The sequence below is a fragment of the Pezoporus wallicus genome, unplaced genomic scaffold, assembly GCF_028554395.1.
Source record: "Pezoporus wallicus isolate ANWC-B61680 ecotype Strahan unplaced genomic scaffold, APGP_CSIRO_Pwel_v1 scaffold_7107, whole genome shotgun sequence".
NCBI lineage: Eukaryota > Metazoa > Chordata > Aves > Psittaciformes > Psittacidae > Pezoporus > Pezoporus wallicus.
In genome coordinates this window covers 8,169,759-8,185,972 of record NW_026642114.1, presented here as the reverse complement: position 1 = coordinate 8,185,972, position 16,214 = coordinate 8,169,759, and the positions used below count along the sequence as shown (strand labels likewise).

The 16,214-nt window shown below is 51.3% G+C and overlaps 2 protein-coding genes across 5 annotated transcripts in view; one reads left to right on the top strand and one right to left on the bottom strand.

Moving 5' to 3' along the window:
- AP2M1 (adaptor related protein complex 2 subunit mu 1) overlaps window positions 1-16,214 on the bottom strand; it is a 160,299-nt gene that overhangs the window by 93,979 nt on the left and 50,106 nt on the right. The gene's annotated exons all lie outside the window — the stretch shown is intronic.
- Window positions 15,245-16,214, top strand: part of ABCC5 (ATP binding cassette subfamily C member 5) — a 68,610-nt gene continuing 67,640 nt past the window's right edge. For 3 of the 4 annotated variants that reach the window (XM_057426995.1, XM_057426994.1, XM_057426996.1), the window contains exon 1: window positions 15,246-15,350. The gene's annotated coding sequence lies outside the window, so the exon portion shown is untranslated. Of the gene's footprint in view, window positions 15,351-16,214 lie in introns of all 4 variants that reach the window. The other variant, XM_057426999.1, reaches the window with a different exon arrangement.

The window sequence follows — 16,214 nt, the reverse complement described above, 5'->3', positions numbered from 1 at the left end:
GGAGGGCAGAGCAGCTCTCCCTGCCATTACAGGGCACGGCCGGTCCCAGCTGAGGCGAGGGCCTGAATTTCCCCCACACAGGCATTTCCCAGAGGAGCTCTGGGTGTGTGTAGTACTTTGGTGCAGTCCCGGCCATTTCCAGTTTTGGAAACAGTAACATTTTTTTTATACGTTTCCTAGCCCTGATGTGACTTGGTGCTGCATTTCCAGATGTCTAGCTGCTGTTCCTGCAAAGGGCAGCCTTGCTGTGAACCAGCCCTTCAGTACTCACACCTTCTGTCAAGGAGTGATCCCTTAAACCCACAGTCCCTGAAGGACCTCTCAGAGACCCTTCCAGTGAGGAGGGGAGGAAAGAAGATGGGTTTTCCGGGTTAGGATGGCATTTGTCTTCCCCCCAGCTTAGTGAAGTGGCTCCTGCTTGGGTGCTGCAGGTGGTGGTGTCTCTACTCAGCTGCTGTCAGCTTAGTGGATCCTGGGCCCCTCAGCCACCCCTGCCTCAGCCCAGGCTCTGCCCTCAAGCGGGTCTGGGTGTCCGTCCTGACGCGCTTCAGTATTGGCCTGGCCCTCAGAAGCGGACTGACACAAAAAGCTTGCCCTCGGCTGAATCCCTCCTCTTCCTGCTGCCAGTCACGGTGCTGTGGTCCCTCTTACCTGGCACAGCTCACACAGCACTGCTGCCTGCTCATTTTTCATCAAGAGAAAACTGTGACAGCCCCTGCATTCAAATCTGGAAAACAGGCTGAGAGACTTCCCCAGGGAGCTCCTAAGGGGCTGGCAGTGGGAGGGGTATGGAGAGCCCCAGGCCAGGTGGCTGGAGGGCCCTTACCAGCACTGGGGGCTGCAGGACCTGGTGCTCACTGCCATGCTCCATCTTTATGCTTCTGCCCCTCTCCACGTGGACAGGGATTCAGAGCCCCTGCTTTGTCACCGCACCACCCTCTTTTGGATTCTTGTCCCTTACTCCCTATAAACTGCCCCCCTGTGTCACCCTGCCCTGGTCCTTGCTGCTCTCATCTGTAGCAACTCTGCACCAACCCACTGGCTGACCAAGTAACTGCTGGCTGATTCAAGTAACTCATACACAGTTCAACTGCAGTCCAAGAAAGAAACACAGGGCACTTGTACCCCTGCCTCTGAGGCAGGGCCCTTCCCCAGGATGAAAAGTGGTATGCATTTATCAACCCAAGGCACGTATTATGGCATTTCCATCCTGGTGAGGGGGGAAGTTAAGGGAGGCACTATTCAATCACAGACCTACAGTACTGTCCCAGTGTCATGGGCAGCCTGTACAGCCTCTGTGGAAGTGCTGAGGGGTCTTTGGTGAGGGGGAGAAGGGTATAATTTGCAACATGCAGCATTCCTTTCCACTGTTTGAATTGCAGGTTCAGGACTGACACAGTAGAGAACAAAGTCTCCTCTGTCTCCTGAAGGACTCTGCAGCATCGGGTATTCCCTGAAATTTCCCTTGCCAGTTAAAATGTTCAGGCATTACTTATGTGGTGCCATCTGCACCAATAGCTTGTGACTGAGCCCTTGCTGTGCTGTACCTTACAGCTGAGTTGCTTGACCTTAGCTAGTGGTTTGGAATAAGGCAGCAAGGATGGACACAGTGAGAAAATAGAAATGAGCTGCCCTAGGGGAATAAATCATCCTCATCCTTTTCAAAAATAGGTATCCGCATACCCTTGGGAATCTTCTTGCCTTGTCAAAGAAGCTAACCCCAGAACAAAAGCTCCCAGATGGATTCAGCCCAGGGGTTACAGATTGAGGAATGATCCAAGAAGTGGATTCGTCATTGCCTGAGGGCAGGACAGCATCTTCCTTCCTGCCTACATAGCACTAAGTGCATAAACAGCATCAGAAATCAGGTCTGATCCAGCCTGCACAGCCACTGCCCATGTCAGGACCAGCAGTGGCACACAGAGCTCAACAGGAGAATCAGCAGATTATCTGGCTAATTACATCCTGTTCTCGCCAAATGAAGCGAGTTTCCAAGATGTTGCCCTGGTAAATTGGCAAGAGCAGGAGAAGACAAATAAAGGTAACTGATAATGAACTGAACTCAAAATCAGTCTGATAAATATTCCTTGGGCTTCAGACACACACTTGTCTTTGGTTGCACAGGGGACTTGCCGGCGAGTAGCATCCAGCCCAAAAATTTTTTGAAAGCAATGTAATTCCAGGGGAGCTTTTAAAATTTGTATCAGCTCAAGAAAATTGAAATTAGGCTGGACTGGGTTAGACTGGAGGTACATTAATCCCACTATCCCACAGTGGCTGAGCAAGGGGGTGGGAAGACCAATACACTGTGGCTTTTCCTTACTTCTTCATCCTTGGATATCCCTGAACAGAGAATCATGTAGCAGCATCCACCAGCTCTGGGAACAATGAGTGTGGTGGGGATGCTCTGCTTTCTAGGGCATCCTCCTGGTCCCTGTTCCTACATTTTTAACACTTCTCTCCTGTTTGTTGTCCTCTGTGAGCATTTGGTTGCTCCCTGACTTTCCTACCTGTGTAGACAATGGCTCATGAGGGATTACTAAGCCTTGGCAGGCATCTCCAGATTTGGTCCAATTTTAGACAGCTTTGGGGCATCCCATTCATCAGGGCTGAATGGGCCTTGTGTCAGGGGGCTCCCAGGGTGGTGAGACTTGCCATGAGGAGGTCTGCATGGAGGAACCATGTATCTATCACAGGGTTGATTTCCCCTCACATGTTCTGCCTGGCGACCAGCAGATCTGATTGCCCTTGGAGCACCCTTGGTGCCTCGGCAGAACTATGGGATGTATATCATCTGAACTCCAGGTCAGGGGTGTGATTCGTGCCTAAATTAACTCAGCTCTTCCTGGCCCATACTGTGCTGGCAGGATTTGGTTGAGGGTATCCCTACACAGTGTCAGAGGTGACAGGGGTAGGCCATGAACCCCAGTGCAGGGTGTCTGGGCTCAGGGGGCTGTCCTGAACTACCCAGCACAGCTGATGTGCACTTGTCAGGGGCAGAGAAGGGTCTGCCCGCCCCTGGTAGAAAAGGTAGGCAACAGCCAGGATGTGCTTACCTTGTCCAGCCCTACTACATGCCTGAATGGCTCTGTGCCTGACACAAGATTTACCTGAGCACTGAACTCCCTTTATCCTGCAGATAAAAAGAAAACTGCAGACCACACGTCAGCAAACGTGAAAGCCAGACAGGCTCTTCATCCTGACCATTCCATATCACTCCCTCCCACACCCTGGGCTTTGGTCAAGCTGAAAGCAGGGACACTGACTCATAGGCTACTCCTCCACTCTGCTCATTTGAACCTCTCCTGTCCTCCTCAGGAGAGGGTTTCTGCCAGATGAACTGCTGGGCTTCCTTTGCTTTGGCATCCTGCTGCTTCTGGGTTGGCAGCCTTGAGAAGGGGACCCAAAAACAATAAGCCACCCTGTCTGCATACCCCTGGGTTTCCACTTGCCCTGGGGTGCCACTTGCAGGACCCTCTGGTGGCCTTTTCCACCAGTGTGATGCTGGGCACAGCATCATTCACCTGCTGTCAGGGAGGATGCACTGCTGCTGCCTGAGCTCTGGGCTGCCCTGTAGCACAGCTGCCCTGGGTTTCATGTTGCCCCTGTGTTAGATGGGAATTGCAGTGAGACAGGTGGCTGCTCCCCCATCACTTCCTCAGATATCAAAATAGGGAGACGGGGCAGGAAGGGAGTGTGTGTGTCCCAGTACAAGGAGCAGAGCATTCATAGAATAGAGTGCAGCAGCAGGCTGTGCTGGAGGATGCTTATTCCATGCTGCTGGGTACCACGTAGGTATGCCAAGTTGAGCAGGTTCTTGTGGGTGGTCTTCTGGAGCGACAGCCCCACTGCTTAGAGAAAGGTCATCTATGTGACTGCCACTGACCACCCCTGCCTGGAGCTTAGGCACCTGAAATGAGAGGAGAGGCAGGGAAAGCACAGCTAAGCCTACAGTAAACCTCTCTCTAATTTACTTCTTCCTCAGGGCTTTTCCTGACCCAAGCTCTCTCCTCACAGACACAGACTGGACTGTAGGCTATATTGCCCTGGATATTTTAGCTGAGTTTGTGGTCCTTGGTAAGCCTTGCTCCAGTTTCTCCCCCTTGTGATGGTTTTATTCTCTTCCTATGACCTCAGCAAGCAACAGCTACTTCCAGACTCCTCAAGTAGCTCTTGGATAAAGTCTGTGTGATGGGATGCACCTTTCAGGACACTGCTTTCATCATCCCTCACCAGCTGCTTTCCCAAGGAGAAACACCAGGCCTAGAGCAATGGTGATCACGTCCAGGTAACAGACATGGTCTTGCCCAGGTAACCACCATTCAGATTCAAGGGCATGATTGTGCTGCTCTTCTGCTATTGCTGCTAATGCTCTGGCTCCATCCTTTGCTGATTCATCTCTCTGGTCACTTTCAGAGACTGATGAGGCTTTTGGCATGGCAGGTGCAGGCTCCTCAGTCAGCTCAGTTAGCTCTGTGCTGAGAGGTGGAAATGAGTCAGTGGTCATCTGGGCTTGACATGTGCTCCAGCCCCTGGGGAGGGCAGCCCCTGGAGGCAGCCACCCTGCGTGACCCCAGAAGCTGCTCAAGGCTGAAGAGCAAAACACATTTCTCATCAGGGACAGTGCTGGAGCAGGGATCCAGCACTCGAGTCATGTGGTGACTGCGTGAGCATAAGCATGCAGGAGAGAATTTTCTCCCTGAGTAAGGCTCATGAGTCTGATACTTCCCTTGCCCTTTCTATGTTCCTTATTCACATACAACTTTTTGCAACACTGCTACACTGGTAACACCTCCCTCTCTGGGACTCCTCACCTTCAAAGCTGACAGTCCAGGATCTAACCTCAGTTTTGCACTCCCATTTGGCCCAGCACTGAGCCATAAGATGGCAACCTACAAGCAGATTTTTTTCCCAGGTGTCCAAGGGAGGAGGTAGCTCCTGTTTTCCCAGCTGTTTCAGCTTTGATCCATGTAGATTCCTGTAGCAGAAGATGCTGGGAATGACCCTTCTCAAGCAGGTATAAGGGTTGCCCAGAGCAGTTTACATTTCAGTAAAAATGTTTTCTGCAGGAAGGGATGAGTGGACTGAGACAGAGACAAAAAGACATCTCCTTTGGCAAGAAAACGGGCTGAGCAAGACATGGGGCTGCATAACCGCAGCCTTGGGACTGTGTGGATGGGCAGGAAAATGCCATGATGCAGAGGGTTACAGGGACAGCACCTGGTGTCACTTGCATCGTGAGAAGTGAACTCAGGGCTGCCAGGGGCAAGGAGGGAATTCCCAGGCCCTGGACAGCCAGCAAAAATACCCAGGAGAAGAATGGCTGGCCACTCTAACCCAGAGCCTCATTTCCAGCTCCCTGGCTGTCTCCGGCCTATCCCTCCACTCCCTCCCACCTAGGGATCTTATGCCACCAACACAGAGCAGCCGCCAGCAGGTATTGTTGCTCTGTTCCTGCTCCCTTGCTCCAAGATGGGGCTGCTCCTCTCTCCTGTGTGAGGGCAGAGGGCAGGATTATTCCTCATCCCTCATTTTGGCCACGGGAGGTAAAAGGGCTCTTGCAGCATCCCCTCCCGGAGCAGTCCCAACTCTGCCTGGAGGAGAGGCTGAAGGAGGAGTTGTCCATCTGCTGCAGGAACCAGGTGCATCATTTCAGGAAGGAGGCAGCCCTGCTTCCCACTGCCTGATCTGCCAGAAGCAAGAGGGAGCTTTGATCAAGACACAGCTATCTGTGCTCTGATCACTGCCTTTCCTGCAAGGGCCCTGTTCAGAGAAGAGGGCACATTTCCTTTAACCGTTCATTTCCTGTGAGCCTGGAGATCCACAAGAAAGGCACATTTATCAGAGCTCTCAGCCCAAAGTGCCCCACATTCCAGGGATGGCTGGGAACTGAGTGATACTCAGTAGCTGTGCCATTTCAAGGATCCTTTCAGTTGCTCATGCATCCAGAGTTTCATTTTAGAAAAGCTTTGTCTTGGGGCTGCCTTCAGATCTAATTAATAAAGAGAGAAGGGGAACTTTCTCAGGGGAACATCAAAGCTGGTGGGATATCACATTATCTTGACAGATGTTGTACACTACAGATCTGATTGCTGAACTTATGTTTCCCATGGACTCATTCCAACACTTCAATTTGTCAGGGATATATTTCAAACTTTATATGCACATGGTTGCAGAAAAGTAGAAGGAAGTAATTGATCAATGACCTTTTTCCTGATAGTGAGATATGCTGGTTCCAGCTGTAATAAATACAAAACAAAAGCTAGTATACTGGAAACCAGAAAAAAATGAAGTCTCTTGGATTACAGGCTCATTTTCCTGTTTCTTCCAAGTCACAGTAAGTCATAATGTTATAATGCAATGTGCTAAGTCATGTGATGAGGGTCTATACCTAAGATATGCTGAGGAATTCATCATAGTGCTCCCACCACTTTACTGTCACATCAGTGGGAGTCTTAGGTGCAGGCAGTTGAGATACCTTGTCCCTGGGAACAGCTTCCCACACTCCACTTGTTTGCATCACTCTTCTTGGGGTGCTGGCTTGGGTCCCCGATGTATTATTTCTACTTCTTTTCATCTTCTTGCAATCAACCACACTCTGAAGCACTGGTGACACCACCACTGGTGACACCACCAAGCCACCTTCTAGTTATCAAGCTTGTTCCTTGCTTGATGCAGCCACCTGAACTGGAATGAAATTACTAGCTCCACGAGGCTAATATTGGCCTCCTCAGCACTCAGGCAGCTCCTGACCTAACCAAGAGATGCATGCTGCCAGAGACCCACTGGAGTTCTCTGGAGCTCTGTCCCCATCACAGGTCCACTACTTCCAAAGAGGCACTCCAGGCATGGCTGCAGTGCCAATACTATATATGGGAATAAACACTCTTAGCAGGATTGTAATACTCAGCTTGGATCCTTGACCTTAGAGGTAACTTGACCACTCTGATCCCTGCAGTGCAGATAATCAAACAACCTCTTGGGCAGAGGCATGTGTCATAGACCTGGACTGGACATCGAAGGGCTGTCCACAGTGATGTGAAGCACAAAATAGGACAAAGGTAAGCCCAAAGATACCGTGACAGGAGTAACTCAGCACTGATGCAAGAAGAGAGTTCAGAGCACACAGCTCTAAACGCACAGGCAGGGCTCAACTCTCCTCCCAGCAGCTGGACGGCAGAGGGATAATACCTGCACAGACATCACCAGACCTACTCTTACCTGTAGGTGATGCAGGTGTTCAGCTAGAAACTTGACCTAAATTGTATCTCTGCCTGCAGTCACAGGACATCAGTGTGAGCTGATAAATGCCTGCAGTAAAATGTATTTTAAACCATCTCTGTGCAAAACACTGTAAACGCACACGGGAAATAGAAAAGCAACAAACTAACACCACAAGTTGGACTTAATTCATATCATACTGTAGCCATATTAAGTGCACTGCAGAGGGCAGGCCCCAGTTTCTTTAAAGACAGAGGGGGCAGCAACAGGATTCACAAAGACTGTGCAATGCTTGAGCTCATTTTTCCCACCCACATGAAGAGCTGCTGTACTTTCAAAGCAGGAGCAGCTATTGATTGATACACGTGCCTCATTCCAACAGTGGGCTGGGTCTGAACGGGGCATTTTCCATTAGTTCAAACTGGTGTAATCTTCGGGCTTTAAGAGGAAGGCAGATGCTGCTCAGTGATAGGGAGGAACTTTTGTATAGTAATGGATTGAGAGCTTGCTCTGGTTTTTATACAATGTCTCTCCTTTGCCTCTGTCGCATGGTTTCCAGCAGTCACACATTTTTAAGGAGGAGGAACTGAGCCACAAATTGGAGATGGGATACAGTTGTGGTTACAGAACAAGTTGGAACCACCTCAGGAACTAAGAACCATCACCCTGCCCCCATCCTGTTCCCATAGTCGCACCAGTTGCAATGAGAAGATGTGAGTGTGCTGTGGCCACCTGGACTGAGATCCATCCTCCTAACACTGTGGCTCTAGTCCATCACTCAGGGGCCAAGAATTCCTGAGGGCACATGTGTTCACCCACCATTCACTGTGCCAGTTTCACACAGAGCCCTGGGAGGGCTGGGGTTAGCAGTATTAATGGAGGGGAGAGTGGGGCTCCCAAGGACACGGGGACCTGGGTATTGTGGTGGCATTGAAGCATAGCTGCTGGTGCTCAGGCAGAGCTTCCCAAGGAACCAAAAGCAATTAGCTCAGCAAAACAAGATGCACACAGAGGGGCTGTCTCAGGAGCACCCGGGAAACCAGTCCTGCTCTTCCTGAGGGGAGAAAACAGGAGACAATTGTATCTGCTGCTTTCTCCCCCAGCAACAGAGCAAAGCAAGTCTCCCAAGCCCTGATAATTACTCACCACGGCCTGGAGTTTCCATCCCCTCACTGTCTGGACCCAAAGCTGCTTGCCTTCCCCTGCAAGCCCAAGCAGGAGTCTCCAGAAAACATCTGCTTGCCCCCATCACCCCTGTGTGCAGCAGAGCCAGCCCTGTCACCTGGCCACCCTGGGAGAGCCCCAGCACCAGCTGCAGCAGCAAAGGCTCCCCCTTTTTCCCAGTTTTCAGCTGCACAGCGACAGCCCCAGAGTCCCAAAGCTCTCTGACCTTGGTTGTCCTCATTTGCTTCTAAAACTGGCTGTACACACTGGTGAACTCCAAAATCGGAATCCCGGTTGGCCTTTTTTTCTGTCACATGGGATTCCAGCCACCTCCAGGGGCTCCCAGAAGTTTTAATTATTTTTCTCCCTTTTTTTTGAAGCCCTTTTTGTTCATGCTGCATGTGGTGTTTCCAATGGGACAGAAAGCTCCTCTTTCTGCAGGCTGCTCGCTGAGGCTGGCTCATCCTTCCCATGCACCTTGGAGGGACACCTGGGAGCACAGGGTCAAATGCAGGCTGGTGGTTCCCTGGTAGCATGTGATGAGGGCAGAGGATGCACTATGGAGGAGCCCAAGAGCTTGAAAACACACAAGGAAACAAAGACCTTGACTCCAACGGTAGTAGCAGTCCCTGCAGTGCTGCCTTCCTTATGGACTGATTGCCAGGCATCAGGGAAACATCCTGTGTTCCCAGGAGCATGGCTGGTGCAGATGTGAGGTATGTAATGACCAGCTGAGCTACATCAACAAGCATCTCAGCAGAGGATGGGAGCAGGTGGTGAGAGAGCTAATGGCACCCACAAACCATGTCCTGGGGGAGTACAGAGCAGCAGGAGAAGGTTGGATGTCATCATAGCATCACCAAGACCTTGGATGGATGCTGACGTGGTCACTTCGCAATGGAAATGGGGAGGGTTTGGGGGATGGGAGGGAAGACACTGTTACTGGCAAGCTCATCATCTGCCAGAAGATCAAAGACGTGGTTCTTGTCCATGCCTGATGTGCACCTCATGAACCAGTAGCTTCTCAGAGGAGCTGCAGCATTATGGGTGCTGGCAGGGAGAGCAGCAGGAGGGAGCACATTGCATATGTATATGGGGCTGTCACAGCTGCATCCACACATCGTTTTTCCACTGTACATCCTGATGGTGACTATCAAGCTGGTCCTGCACAGCCACATAAGCAGCCAGCTGTAAGAAAACCACATCCCAATACAGGCAACCAAGTGACCTTGCTGCCCCTCTGCTCTTTCCACATGGCTGGACACAGTGACACCTTCACCTGCATAAGCCCACAGCTCTGTTTTCACAGAGGCAGGACAGAACAGAGTGGGCCCTGACCTCAGTGGGCTGTGACCATGTCCCTGGGAGCTGATAGGAAGGTCATCCCGCCTCATGCCCAGCCTCCACCTCTGGGTTTTGTAAGGTTTAAACCAGTTCCCCTGCCACAGCCTGCAGCCGGCATGGGTCCAGCCATGCCTGCTTTGCCAACCCAAAGCCAGCTCCAGAGCCTGAACTGAACACACTACTCTGACGTAGCTGTTGTCCTCTCCTTTTGATGTGGCTTGGGGACAGTCCTGAGCTGTTCTCAGGAAGGGGTTAGAGGAGTTTCTCCCCACGTGCTTAGTGCTGCAGACTAACCAAAGCCACTGCTAAGCATCTGAAGACCATAGGTAATGGACAGCTGAAAGGAAGTAACTACCACAGCCAGAGTGGTATAGCTAGGATGAATCCCAGTCTGTTCATGCTCATCCAGACACATCTCCAGCCTTTTTATTGTAACATTGTTTGGCCTTTTCACTAACGTCATTTAATAACCAGCTGTACAACACAGCCAAGGCTTGAGTTTGCTGTGCCTGTGAGAGCAGGCATGTTCCAGGACCTGTGCTGCCAATTTCTATCTATTACTCATTAACTGCGGGCGTGGTGCAAGCTGTAGGATCCACACAACTTGTTACCATGCATAGGTCTGCACTGGCTTCTGGTCTCTGGGCAGTGCTTTGCCCTTGAATCAGATGATCTTGTTCCCTGAATCATTAGGTTTATAGAAAAAGATTGATCAATCACTCTAGAAATGAGCTGCTTTGAACTGGTTTTCTGTGCTGGATTACACTTTAAAAGTTGCAACAGCTTTGAGAGCTGCTGATTTCACCCTGTAAAAACTAGTTTTGAATTAGTTGCTGCTAATTGTGTTGGGAGGGTGTTATTTGTACCCCACCCTCCCAAAGCACAGAGAAAGTAGCATATCAGGTAAGATGGTACACTTTTTCCATGCTGTCTTCTCCCAGCCTGAATGATGAATTACAAACCAAATTTAACCTGTGTGATACAGCACAGTATCGCACCTTTTCCTTCTGCACTCCGACAAGCATAGATGCTGCAGACATAGAGCAGGATGTTAAAAAAAAACAACCCAGAACAACCCAAAACAACACTGAAAGGCATTTATTTCAAAAGCACAGCTATTTGTAGGAGCTTTTGAGAACAAAACACCATTAGCTTTGTTAGGAAGGTTCACCCTCCCACATGAGCTGAAGGGAAGGCAGTAGGCTGGTACCACTGTAGCCCAGAGTGGTATCTCTGCCTGGATCAGCCTAGAAGCCTTATCCTCTGAAACACAGTCACAGTGTGAACGCCCACACTGCTAACAGTTTTGCACAAACATCAAGCAAGTACATCTCGTTTCCAGGAAAGCTGAATGCACAGGTGTGTTAAGATATTAATGAACTCCTCCCTAAAACAGGTCAGGAGGAAACAGAAAGATTCATCTTTTCTCTAGGTTCAAAGCATCATATCCCTCTTCTGTATTATTTTGGGGGAAGGGTGGTGAATTCACATCTCCCTGCTGCAGAGGGTGATCTGGCCTCCACTCTCTCCAGTTGTTGATCAGCAACACAGCTTGTTCAACACTGAAGCAATATAAAGCACGAAGACATGAATGTCTGATGAGTCATTTGTGGAACTGCAAGCATAATGAGACTGGAAATTAGACTTTTCATTACCGGAGTAATGAAAAGGTGGAAGCTTTGAGATTGTCTGCGCTACAAAGAGAGGGGCCCCTGGGGTGTTGATTAGGTCTTGAGTATCCCACAAGGTCCTGTGTCCCACATGCCCTGAAAATCAGCGCAGCCACATGGAAAATGCTGAGTTCCAGGAAACTGCTTGTTCATGGCAATGGTCTTCCATGCTACAACCCTGCTAACCTATTTGTGTGCAGCTATGACTGAGATAGGGGAGAGGTGTTTGGTACCAGGTTTATAAGGGGATGTTATTAGCTCCATGCTCTGGGTTTGGATGGAGCCAGGTAGGCATGGACCACCTATGGTGGTGTGTGCATTGTCTTGTGGACAAGCATCTGTGGTCCAGCTGGCAGGGAGATGCCCAGCACAGCATAAGCAGGCATGTCTAACCAGATGTTGCTGCAGGCAGCCCTGAGGGCAGCAGTCACAAGCCTCCCTTGACCCTGTGCACAGCAGCAGTTTTTAGAACAGCTCAGGTGCTAGCAGCACTAAATATGTGCAGGGTATATTTGTGACTCTTCTTTCATTGCAAGCCATGACCAAATCCATTAGATACCATAACTTCTCATGAATTAAGCTATTTATTCCTAACATCTCATTGCAATTTTTTGCCAGCAGCACAACAGTGACTACACCATCCCCTTGCTTCTCCACCCGGGCTGTAGAGCCAGTCTTCTGGGCTTGCTGGGCATTTGGATTCCATCAGCACACAAGTAAATCTGTGCTTCACAGTCATGTGTGTAATGGGGTTTTGTGTGGCTAAGATTTTGGTCTTAACTGCAGTACTGCAAATCCAGGTGCTGCAATGCTCCTCAAGCTTGGAAGATTTCCTGAATGGATATCTGTTTTTTTCCATGCAAGGTTCAGCTCAGTTAAGTTGCCTGGGCAGCACTTGCTCCACATTCCCTGTAAAGGCAGAAGCCAGTCCTCAGATCCTATAGGGAAAGAGGTAGTAGGAGAGTTGGATAAATAAAGACAATCACTCACACAAACTAAGCTTTGGTTTTCCTGGTCAACTCCGTTATAGGCTCAAATAACTCAAGTCATTTTTTTTTCCAAGCACTGCTTTAAATTTGTTGCTGATGTTTGTTTTAGGGTGAAGGAGAACATATTCTGGACACCTCTAAGAAAACTTGTTGTCAGGTGTTGCTTCTTGCACACACGGTCTGCAGACCTTGACTTTGAAGCTGCCGCTAGCTCCTTGGTTTGGCTGTGCTTTTCTTGCTGCAGTCCAGGCTGATTATAGCAAATCCCAGTTCTTGAATAAAGATTTAATACTGTACAGGCCTTGTTTATGTAACAGCTGCCATCCCGCAGGGATGAATCCAGGACTTGCAGCACTAAAAGCATTAACTGCTGCCACTGGAGCTAAAGATGTAACTCCTCTTCTTGGTAGCACCAGTATTTATACCCTCTAGAACAAATGCTGCAGGAGACTCATGACACACTTAAAAGTGGGTTATGCCTACATAAGCATTTTCCTCCCATCATCCTACTCAGAGAGTATGTACACTCACAAGACTACAGGTGTGAAAATATTGCTGATGCTCATGCCAGCCCATCACCCAGAGCTAGTCTGAGTGGAGTGTACACATCATTATTTACCAGGACAGTTTTCTGCTAGCACTCATGCCTTTCCTTTTACTCTCAGATCTGCTCTCTTGGAGAAATTGAGGACAGAACAAGTGCAGGCAGGGCTCTGGCTCCCTCAGATTAAACAATAGTCTGCTCGTCTTTCCCCTAACACATTTTGCAGCCATTTTGGCATAATGGAGGTTCATGTTCTTCTTTCCCTCTAGGTACGTGATGCAGAGCCTTTGGGCTTTGGCATGTCATCAAGAATAGTCAGTCACCTCTGAAGAGCAGCTTCCACAGCCCAGGGGCCAAAGGCACGCTCATGCTCAGTTTCAGGTCAACACCCTAAAATACAGTGCAAATGATTCATTCACCTTGAAGCTTTAACACAGTTTAATTCTCTCTGTCACGCATAGTTCGTCCTTTCTGTTTATGCTGTTAAATGACATTGCTAAGTAACTGAACATGTGTTTACCCCTACATTCCAGTGTGTTTGGTGCAAACATAGGTCTATTTAGTGACTGTTTAGAGACTTGACTCCTGGCTTTTGTCTCAAAATCCACCCTTTGCTGGGACATAATATTCATAAAGCATGAAGTGCACCTTGCAACTTCCTCCCCAATAAAATCTCAGCCAAACCAATCTGAAATTGCATGAATGTGAGTCTTGGGGAACAGACTGCAGGAAAATGCTTTGCTTCTGTGCATCTGCCTGTCAGTTCTCTTGTTCCAAAATTTCAGAGCACCTGCAATGGAGCTGATTCTCACTTTTGCCAAAACTGGAGGTGGATAACTGCAGGATGTGTCTGGGAGCTCTGAAGGGAGTCTCTGGTACCTTAAAAGTGTCCTTGAGTCATTTCTTGTATGGTGACACCTGTACTGCTGGCTGTGGGCTTGGAAGGAATATTCTGGATCCAGCTTTGCTTCCAGATTCCCATCTCCCATCTTCACCTATTTCAGCTTTTCTGTCAAACTGACTCTCACAGGCATTCCTGACAGGACAGCAAGGACTGCGGTGCAAACAGGCACTTGTTATGTAAACCACTTAAAAGAGACATCAGCCAAATTTGGCTCGTGGAAGGAAGATGTCAGATGAGGACAGGGTATTTAAACACAGCAGGGAAGAAGCTACAGCTCAGGATTTGTTAAGGATATTTACAGCCCTTTGTGAGAGGAAATGCAGCTGCGTCCATCTCCACCGACTTCCCCCTCCCTGGATGCCGTATCAGGCTCTACTGGGGGAGCGGCGGCCCTTGCTGCACCCCAGCCACCGCCACACAGGGGTGTGCAGGCGCAGCTTCCGTCCCCTGCTCCATCCCTTTCAGTGGGCTGAGCCTGACTGGGAAAGCGCTGGGACAAGTTCCCGGTCCCCTTATCTGGGTCTGAATCCCTTCAGGGGGGCACCGCGGGGGAGTCCTTTGCCTCTTGCATGTCCTGCCCCAAGGCCAGCTTGCTGCAGAACGTTGCAGGCCTGCGGCCACGGCTAACAGGAGGCACAACGGCTGTGCAGAGAAAGCAGCACTCCATTCCCAGCTGCGGTGAAGGTTGAGGCCCAGGTAAGGACACAGTAGCACTTTCCGCAACCGAAAGGCTGTAAATAAGCGGCAGCAAGGGACAGGCTGGTGCAAACCACGGGCCGGCAGAGAGACGGGTGGAAGCCGGGCCGAAGAGGGAGGCGCCCCTCCTGCTCTTGTGGCCACCGGCCCCACTGCTGCCGCTCCGCCTTTGCAACCCGGGCAGCGCCCTGTGGCAGGGCCTTGAGCAGGGAGCCGCCTGCGGCGGCACGGGCATACAGAGAACCAAGATCACTCTCGTCTTCCCCACAGCTCGCCGCCGGGTCCCCCCGCTTCGCATGCGGCGTTCTGACCAGCGCTGGGCCCTTCTCCCGCCCCACCTTCGCTCGGGGCGGGTGGCTCACCCCGTCCTTCCCGCGCTGCGCGGTGTGCACGGTACTGAACTGAGCTGGGCTGGGCTGCAAGTGCCTTGTGTTGCACTGCGCTGTACTGCTGCCATGCCGTGCTGCGCCGGGGCGCTCGCGCCGGCCGGCGGCGAACGTTCCAGACCCCCCATGCTGCGGCAGGAGCAGCGAAAAGCAGCTAGGCGGGGTCCGGCGGGAAGGGAGGTGGTGGCTGCACGGAGGTGGCCCGCGCGGTCCCTTCTGGGAAACGTAGTTCTGACGGGGAAACCGGTGGGCGGAGGATACCGAGGCACGGACTACATTTCCCGTGGGGCGCCAGGAGGGAACGGCCGCTGCAGCCCTGGCTCTCCTATCCGCGCAGGCGCAGTGGGGACGCCGGAGCCGCTATAAGGGATGTTGTTTGGCTCTGTGACCGCTGAGTGGAGAAGCCGCAGCGGGGGTAGTCGCCGGGCGGAGGTGAGCGGGGCCTCCCCGCCAGTTACCCGGGGCGGGTGCTTAGGTGGGGTTGGGCAGCGACCCTTTGTGTGGGTTGAGGGGGCCGCCGGGGAGGCAGCTCGCCTCGTCTGTGGGGAGGCCGGTCGGGCAGCTCCCCCCTATCCAGACTCCCCAGTGTAGGGATGCGCTGTGCCTCCTCCCGCCAGGAGCTCGGGGCCATCGCTGTCCGTCCCACCCGGCTGCAGCGGGGAGGGCCTCTCTTGTTTACGCCGGTGAGGCGGGGAGGGAGACAGCTCTCCTCCTTCTTATTTCCCTCTCTGAGTTTCTTGAGGTGTCAGGTCGGGGGAGGCTGGCTCGCACCCCTTCTGCAAGAGGAGGGGGGATGGAGGGCCAGGAGGCTGCAGCAGCCCCGGGACCTGCAACTCTGCAGCATCCTCCCTGGCGCTGACACGCAGGGCGCTGGGGGTGGGGGAACCGTGCGGCGCGGGGGACGGCGGGGGGCTGGGGCTGCGAGGACTGCCCTATAGGTAACTTGTGTCAGCAGTGGGGGAAGGAGGCTCGCTCTTCCTCTTCTGCAGAGAGGTGGCAGCCCAGTGCGCCCAGCCAAGCCTGCTGATGCAGGTTCTGACTAACGTAACTGCATCAGGCTTCTTCCGTCCTTTTAGTTTAAGGCAAGTGGTGGAATGCAAGAACGCAGAGTTAGGAAACAAAGTTGCAGTGTGAAGTGTTTTTCTTTTCGGGACTCCGATTCTCCTTCTGACCTTACAGTGTAACTTGATAGGTTGAGGGAAAACCTGCAGCACTGAGGATGTGACTCCTTCTTGTGTATGTTAGTACTCAGTGATGGCTAAAGCCTATGTAGTAAGTGAATAATGCTAAAAAGAA